Consider the following 10,199-nt stretch of genomic DNA (forward strand, 5'->3'; position numbering starts at 1 on the left):
TTCTAATAATAAGTTTATGTTTTCATCACCTATTATTATTAATGTATCAACCTGGTAATTGTTAACACGTACTCACCAGTGTTATGGTTACATACATTGTTAATTTGTATACATATTTTATTAAAATCCTGATAAATTAATCATGATATGAGTACCTAATATCTATAATAACTATAAAGCTTATTATTTCAATCCCTATAATATATGTTGCTAATTTCCATATGGTGGCTCTCGTATGAATTTAGTTTTGGCTCACAAAACTCGAATATTTTTTTGTTTATTTAAATAGTTGCCATTAATTACAGATTAAGTTACTACTTCTATACCTAATGGCTAAATGGCTAATACTATTATAATTAGTAAAAATATGGCATATAGAAATGTTTACAAATATATATTTTTTAAAAACAAAAAACAAATATTAAAATAAAATATTTATTAACGCAGTTATGACAATGATTAACTTTATGATTTGCTTTCTTAATTGTACACAATTTTCTTATTTATAGAATTACAAAGTGAAAAATCGTAAAATCAATCATGTAATTGTGTTTAAATATTATAATATATAACTATCAACTGAAGCAAAACGCAAAACGATAAAAAAATAAATAGATTAGTCTTAACCCGAGAGTAGTTTGATAATAGAGCTAGTATAATACCTATATACTAATACAAATAAGTAACAATGCATGGTTTTAATATGATAACTGAAATATATATTGTCTACTGTATATAAAACAATAATTATTATTTTATAATTTATCTATAGAAATTCATATTTGTACATTTTATTATCTTTCATAATATAGTAATTATTTATTATTGATATTACTATTTACTACAGTGAAACCAGTAAATTATAACGGACAGTCTGCACGTCGAGATCACCAAAAGACGTGTCCGTTGTAGATAGGATTAAGTGGTTTTTAGTCAAACTCACGTACGCATTTATTTAATAAAAATATTGTATTTTTATGACAAAAAGCCGATGTATACATACATAATTATAAATATACGCAATTTTTCAAAACAATACATCATTGTTATTAATACATGTCTTATATAATAATTAATATTTTTTGTATGGATATTTTTTTTTATTAATAGCAACAATGAACAAACTATATTTATCACTTCTTAATCCAATATTAATTTTTATATATTTTATTTACTATTCTGATTATTGAAAATAATATATAGTTATACAAATATATATATGACAAATTATGAAATATAATAAAGCCATTTATAACCAATAATTATTATACCTAAATTATACTTATTATATTAAAAAATATTGTATGCATTTTTAGTCATGACAATTTAAATTAAAAACAAGTAAGTAGGTACCTAATACCTACTTATGAATTTGAAAATTAAAATGTAAAATAAATAATTGAAAAATCAAATTTAAAATGTTTAAAAATGTTTTCTTTAGGTAATTTATTATCTAGGTATAATGAATTAAACCATTTTTATAAAAATATTCAATAATTAAATTAAATATTACAATTAATTGTATTAGCTTAAAATACAATTTATCAATATTAAAAGAAGGAGAATAATTAAAATACTGAGTTAAAACAAAAAAATAATAATAAACCATATTTAAGAGGACGTAACACTGCATGGTATTTGTTGTCTCCGTCTTACAAGTGCGTGACATAGCAAATTTACGCTCAGCAGAACACTTGTAGCTTCGTTTGTTTAAAAATTAGAGTGAATTAACCTATTATGAATCTTGATGGTAAGAATATTATCTGTGTTTGTATGTTGATTTTTTACGATAGTTCAATTTTTTACCAAGTTATGCGTATATATAATATACCGTAAATTAAAAATGATCATAAATCACTTAAAAGCTGAATTATCGTAAAAAATCAACGTACAAATACAGATATTGTTCTTACCATCAAGCTTCATAAAATTTATAATAGGTCAATTTACTCTAATGTTTAAATTAACGAAGCTACAAGTGTTTTGCTGAGCGTAAATTTGCTATGTTACGCACTGGTAAGTCGGAGACAATAAATACCAGTGTTACGTCCTCTTAATATATTATAAAATTTTTCAAGCATATATTGTATAGGTATATATATAATCAGTGCTTGGAAACGTCCTTTATAAAAAATTAATTTTTATTTCACTTTCATCTTGGACGCTATACCCGCGCATGCGTTGTCTCCGTCTTACAAATGTATTACAACATAGCAAAAAACTGTTTTGCGCGGGATAGAACCACTCTCTAGGTATTTACAGTAGAATTACCAAAATTCCACAACGCATAGGGGACAACTTTGTCTGTGTTGAGGTGTTTTTATTTTTTTGATAGCATTTACCAATAATTTTTAATAATTACATTTAAGAAACAACAAAAAAAAACCTAATGTTCTCAAACTGATAACTTTAATTGTATTTATATTATCCAAATAATAAAAACGTTACGACACAGATAAATTTGTTCCCTATAATGCGTTGTGAAATTCTACTATAAATACCGAGGGAGTGATTCTATCCCGCGCAAAACAGTTTTTGCTATGTTGTACATAAATTGTAAGACGGAGAAAACACATGGGGATATAACGTCATCTTAGAAAGGAACTAAAACGTTTCCGTTCTTGGCTTCCTAAAATAAAAAAGAATTTCTTTCGTTCTTCAATAATTTTAATATTGTATGAATATAATTTATATAATAGTATATTGAGTAATTAGGTAGTTTATACATTTTTCTTTTATAGGTAATTATACTAACTATTTTTCTTAAGTTATAATTTAAAAGTTATCATTATCTGGTTATTTTTAGTGTTGTTTATAAGAAACATCCAGGCCATATAATAATTAAGATATTAATTTAAAAATCCCATGTTTCATCTACAACATACATTATTATACTTAATTTGTTTCATATTCAAACACAAATATCTTTTATTATTTTAGTAATAAATATTATGAGGGTAATTTGTTAATTATTTACCTATGTGTTTTTTAAGTTTATATTTTTACAATTTCATATACACAAAACATATTTTAAAAAGATAAAAAAAATGTCTCAAAACAGTCAAAATTATAAACATTATAAAATATTTTGTTTTTAAATTCGTATTTATTAACGACAATCAAAACATGTTTATGTTAAGAAATCAGTAATTCATTTTGGTGTCACCTTTGTACTTTGTAGGTATATTGAAAAAGTATCGTTTTATCAGCCAAGCACACGCGTTACAGGTACATCTGAAACCCTGGTACCAAATTTCAAACCTACTACAATAATACAATAATAAGTTTCTGTCAAAACTCTTGTATTTTATTTTTTTCAGACGGTTTTCTTTACTATAACCTGTTTCTTTATATTTCTCTTATTAGTATCAGTACAGTTTTGTATAACTACAAACTTTGATTTAAAAATTGTATAACAATGATGAAACACTTGTATCTACACGGTAAAAAAAGTAAAAACTATATTCGTTCACTGGGTGGTAAAATAACTGTCTACTTTTTTTTGTATAATTTATGCATATTTGTTATTTTATACTTTTTATAGTGTAATTCGTTTTTTGTCTTTTGTTGGCATGTTTTTTGAATTTATAATTTCATTAAAATTTTATTATTGATGATACAATATGTTGCGTAAATATTTACTTTTTATTATTTTAAATAATATTTTGCAAATGTTTATGATTTTAATATGAATTTTGTTAACTTCAAATGCTTATAAAAATATCTTGCCTTATGTATATTTAATTGTTTTTAACCGCTGTTATAATTTATAAAAAGGTGGGTAAGTGGATGTCGCTCTGCTGTACAGTAGGTGACAAGTTGGTCACTGTAATGGATGGTATTAAATTTGAATTCAATGATATAATATCATTGTATAAGAAAAATGATTCTGAGCGAAAACGGTCAGTCAGCGTATGATATTACCAAGTATATTTGATGATATTATTGTGAATAAGGTAATTTATATATAACTTATTTACGTGGAACCTTGTTTTAAATTTTCAATCATTAGCTATAAAAGTTGAACATTTTATAAATTTAAAAATAAAAAATAATATTATAATAATATAATAAAATTAAAAATAATTATTAAATATTTTAAATTTGATAAATTTTGTCAAGATTCGAAAAAAATTGTGCCTATGTATTTTTAATATTTTTTAACTGCTATTGTAACATTGTATCAGGATTATATTATTTATAATAATAAATTAAGTCGTAGTTCCTCCTCTACGATTGTAGATAATCTTCTTCTATATTCCATAATTCGTTTTTACTGTCATAATATATGTTACTTATTGTAGTGGCATAGCCAGGGGAGGTGCTGAGAGGGCTGCAGCCCCACTGAAATGTTAAGAAAGTTTAAAGATTATTATAATGGTCTATGATAGTTGCTCAAAAAGTCTTAAATTGTATTTAAAATATTTAAAAAATGTACTAAAAGTATTAACACTTTTCAGTGCTAGTACGTATTTAATGTGTAAAAGTGAAAAAGTTGATTAGCCCCCCCCCCCAAAAAAAAAAAATCCTGGCTACGCCATTAACTTACTGTTCTGATGCGTAACAGGTTGTATAAATAAAAATTAAAAAAAAAATAATTATAAATTATTTTGACATGATGAATATTATAAGAGTTATTGAAAATATTTGTTGTTATAATAATGTATATTGTATATTGTATAATGTACAATGTAAATATGTATATTATGCCAATTAATTAAATTGTATTGATAAACACCCGGCTTCTTAAACGAACGAGGTCATTAGTAAAGCGTACTTACTGGGGTGACCAAATGACGAATTTGTTGAAATTATATTCTATTTTCAAAATTTGGATTTTATCAATGTCAGATATAATTTCTTACCACGGCGTCCAAATTCTTATCTGGGGACCCAACTGACCCCATCCCGTTGTGAGGACTCAAAGTTTTCACCGCCATCTTGTGCTGTTTGCCGAAAACAAAAACAAGGTGACTAGCTTTTTCAATTTTCGTAATGTGACGGTTCGTCATATTACTGTCCATGTATTTACTTTCCGTCATATTACGGTCCGTACATTTTTTAATTTCGGTATTTGACGGTCCGTAATCTGACGATAAGCACTATTTTTATTTCCGTAATCTGACGGTCCGTTTGATTATTTTCCGTTTATTTACGGCTTCCCCTTATAACCTACTGTACAGCAGAGCGACATCCACTTACCCACCTTTTTATAAATTATAATAGCGGTTAAAAAAAATTAAATATACATAAGGCAAGATATTTTTATAAGCATTTGAAATTAACAAAATTCATATTAAAATCATAAACATTTGCAAAATATTTTGAAGTTAAAAATGTATAAAATGTTCAATTTTTATAGCTAAGGCCTGAAAATTTAACACAAGGTTACTCGTAAATAGTTTATATTGAAACCAATAAATCTAAAAAATATATACACACAGCTTTTTTTATATAGATAGGTATTTTAAGTTAAAATTTGGACTCTATTAGATTTTTAAAATGAAGATTATTAACAATTAACAATTTGAGTTATTTTGTTGTAATTTAAAAATATTATTCGTGCGAGTACTTGTAACTTTTAAAGTATATTATTTATAGTTATATTTTATACACACAATGAAATTTTCAAATGCAATTTTTTTGGCAAAAATGTATTTAATTAACTTATTACATTACCTACCAATAGTAAAATAAATTACTTTTATAATTAACTATAGATAGCAATATCATAAATATAGATACCTTATTTTTGGTCTTTTATCTTTGAGAATCTTTCAATAATATCATCCACTGGTATATTTATTTTGTACGTCATAAATGCAACAGTGCTTTCCCGTTTATATAATCGACCCTGCAGGATCATTGTTTTCAAGAATATTCAAATTTCAAATTCTTAAGAAGTTTAGGCTTAACAAAATCAAAAAGATGTCTGGATTTTAAAAAATGCCCAATGTCGTGACTGTATTCAAATTGTTTTAAGTTGATCCCCGTTACTTAAATTTTCACTAGATACCAAACTATTAGGAAGGTCAGCTGGTGCACCAATTTTTTGCTCATTGTTATGTGTATAAATACAATTTTATTTTTACAAAATATTATGTACCAATACAATAATAAACATTTTTAAATTTAATACAGCCACACGAGTCTCTTAAATATTTATAGGTAATATTTTCAATCATTTTTACACAGAGAAATTTATTTACCAACATTTATGAAAAAAATAATTTAAAAGAAAATCGAAAATGTCAAATATATAGCTGAAAACCAATCAAAATATTAAGAAAATGTTATCATTCATAGAAAATGCTAATATGCAAATTTGGAGAAAATATCATGAATCTATAGTATCTACGATGACCTACGTCTTTGAGTTCAAAAACTTGGTTTTTCGTAAAAATTGTATTTTTCCTAATTTTTTCTTTAAACATTTAAAGAAAAATATTCTGCTTTGGAATATGAAATTAAAACTCCATGCTGTCGTTAAAAAAAGTAAAAAACTTAAAAAATTTTAAGGATAAAAAATATAATTTTTTAATAAAAACGTTGTTTTTATTTTTTTGTATCGTATATTAGGTATATGATATACCTAATGTAATATTAAGCCATGTATAACTATAATTTACTAAGGTCTAAGATATAATATATTATTATGATATTTTAATAATAAGTTTAATAGTTTAATATTGGCACAATGCTACAATTTATTTTTTATTATCGTTTTTCTTTGCACGTTTTAAGTGTTAGAAAACAATATATATATCAGAATTATATCTACTATATATAGGTATTGAATTTTATAATTATTCAGTATAGCATATTATATATAGCTTTCATACGTGTGTAGGTATCTTCACCTCAATCCTACGAACAAACGCTTATAAATTGTATTATATTTTATAATATATTTTTTAAGTACACTATTATACGTTACATGCATAATGCACCTATACTGAATATAGTACCTAATAAATATTAAAAATATATTAAAACTCGTGAGCTGCTCAGCTGTAAAACTGGGTGACTGTTAGTAGTGTGTTCGGGTGGCCGGTGGGTGTTCAAGTGGTTACAAATAATAATACACTTATTATTGTAAGTTGTCGAGCGTAAAACGGATGATATAATGATAAATAATAATATACATCAGTGTAGTAAAGCAAAACGTTGTCATTTTTTAGACGTCAGCGAAAACCTCGATATAGTTGGCACAACGGCGGTGGTAGTGGTGGCGGGACGGTGAAAGTTGGGAAAACCATTATATATTACAGTGCGATCGCGAGGCGGGACCGCTGGCTCCTCCCACTCCCACGCGCCCCTCGTTCAAGTTCGCATCACACCACGACGGCGGTGGTCACGCCCACAGCACGGCTGCCGCGACTACTCGCCACCACAAACATCCCCCCCCCGCCATGTCCATCGAAGCCAAAATGTAATTATCGCAATTTCGGGGCAATTCCGTACGAAACTTTTACCGCAGTCGACGACAGTGTGTGATTGACCTCCCTCTTGCCTACACCCACCACCTGTCATAAACAATGCAAAGTCTTGTTGACAAAGTCACCCCTTGCATCCCATCCTGGCCCGGGTTAAGGGTAGCCACGTCCCACATAATTATATTTAAAGGGTCCATACTAATTGTTGTTCAGTTATGTTCACAAATTGTTATTTGTATGCTTACTTTTTTTAGTGATAAATATTATAGGTGAATTTTATAACAAACTATATAAAGAAAAAAAATATAATAGGTACTATCTTATACTATAAACTGAGCAATAATTACATGTGCTTATGCCTGTACATTTTTCTCAATAACAGTTCCCACAGATTTTGTTACTTGGGTTTTTTTTTAATTCATTGGTAAAAATGTATTAAAAAAATTCGCGTTTTTAGTTATCCTCAAAATGCTGAAAAATTGACAAAAATCTGAAATACTGATATTATTTGGTTACATATATTCATATAGTGCCTCATAATATAACTTCCATATGCGACAATATAGTAACTTGCATTACAATGCTATATAAAACATTATTGTTTTGTGATAGTCTGAAACCTACATTTACAGTTTTAATAGGTATATGTACCTATAATATTTAACTATAGGTTTATATTATATAGGTACGAAATGATTTTAAGTGTTTTTAACTGTATAATCAGTTAATATTATTGACTAGTGGTTTAATATATTATATTATATTATTCAGTTACCATTTTCAATATGGGATAACATTAGATAGTTCGTTGAAAAATAATAAATTTTATCGAAAGCCTATACATCATATAGGAGGAAGCACATATCTTTCAGACACCTTTCCAAACGACTCCAAACTCATCCTAACTCGTGTAGGTGCTCAAACGGGGATTTTGAGGTTTACGGTGGAAATTCTTGTTTATAAATGGTTGCTATTGGCTATAGAAGAAATAATTAGAAGAAATTAGTATTTATTATTTTGTTGCCATTGCAGGTTAAATATGAGGGTGAGTTATGAAAAATTAAAACTTATCAAATCCAAACTTGAATCCATCTCGAATTAAAATTGTTTTGCCTTTTTCACTAATAACGTTCATTTTTATAAAATGATGTACGTATACCTACACGTATTATTTATAATAAAGGTATATTGTGCAAATACAAAACTGACCTAAATTAATCTGAAATCAATGATTTAATTAAACTAACAGCAAATTTAATCATAATATAAAACATCCGTACTTTTGATTTGTTTTAAAACAAACAAATAAAACTGTAGAAAGAATAAAAACATTTTGTATTCGATATATATAATATTACATTTACCTATTATAATTTTTGAAAAACTTAACCACGAGTTAAACTCGGTCATCCGGTACTATAAACTATTATATGATATTATATTCGTGTGAAAGGTTGTTAGTTTGTGTAGTATGTACCTACCAACATAATCTATATAGTATCTATACCGTGTCGTTACCAGATAGTTTTTTTCGGCTATTGTCTGTTTTTAGAATATATTAATTTATACTATTTTTTTCACCGGAAGATGGCGAGTAGTTATAATATTTATTGCATTAAATATATTTTCATTGATATAATTTAGCTGTATTGTATATATGATGATTTAAATATATACCTATTGAAAAATAATTAATTGCTATATGTCCCGATATTTACGTCTGAATTAAAGCAGAGAAGGGAAAAAAGAAGGAAATCGTAGAAAACTATGTATATACCTATCAAAGCTTTAAGAAATAACGGAATATTTCGATATTATTTTTATCTATTTAGATATTTAATAATTATGTAGTGTGGAATAGTGAGACGCAGCGTCGTTTTATTTTAATATATACGGTAATTTATATCAATTTATACAATTTTTGTAATTAACGCATGGATATAATAATTATAAATATTGAAACAATTGCAATAGGTTTGCATCAGTTATAATAATATATTATATTATTATATTTTTAATACACTGCTTGGTACAACATCAAATGGTTCCAATAGTAATTTGATTTTAACTTGAAACGTTGAAAAATATAATGTCTAAAATCAATCTATAATGAAATAAGAGTAAATAAAATAAACAGAATAAATAAAAATGAATAATAAATAAATCACGAACTTGAACCTAAAATCCTGTCAGATCATAAGTCTTTGCTGCGAGATGGTTCATTTTCGGAAAAGCTAGATATCATTAAAAACTACAAAAGAAGTTTCACTTCATAAGCACATGCTTGCAAGACACACTCATGGTTTTTTATATACCTATATACACGTTAAAGGGACGTTACAGTGACATTTGTTGTCATTGTCTTACAAGTACGTAACATAGCAAGTTTTACGATCAGCAGATCATGTTTATCTCCGTTAGTTTAAAAATTAAAGTGAATTGACTTCTTATACAATTTAAATGTAAGGTGATTATCTAGGCAAAGATATAGTCTTTTTATTAAAATTTAATTTTAAACCGAGTATGAGTATTTTAAGATGTATAAACTATTTACAATTTTAAAATACCAAAATATGTCTGATTTTTAAACTAACGGAGTTAAACGTGATCTGCCGAACTTACAATTTGCTATACTACGCACTTGTAGACGGAGACAACGAATATCAAACGATACTGTAACGTCCACTTAAAAATATTAAAAAGTGATATATTTTTAATAATTCCGATGTTTAATTAATAAACATAAATGTATATAGGTATTAA

The sequence above is a fragment of the Metopolophium dirhodum genome, chromosome 1 (assembly GCF_019925205.1).
Source record: "Metopolophium dirhodum isolate CAU chromosome 1, ASM1992520v1, whole genome shotgun sequence".
In the NCBI taxonomy this organism is placed as follows: domain Eukaryota; kingdom Metazoa; phylum Arthropoda; class Insecta; order Hemiptera; family Aphididae; genus Metopolophium; species Metopolophium dirhodum.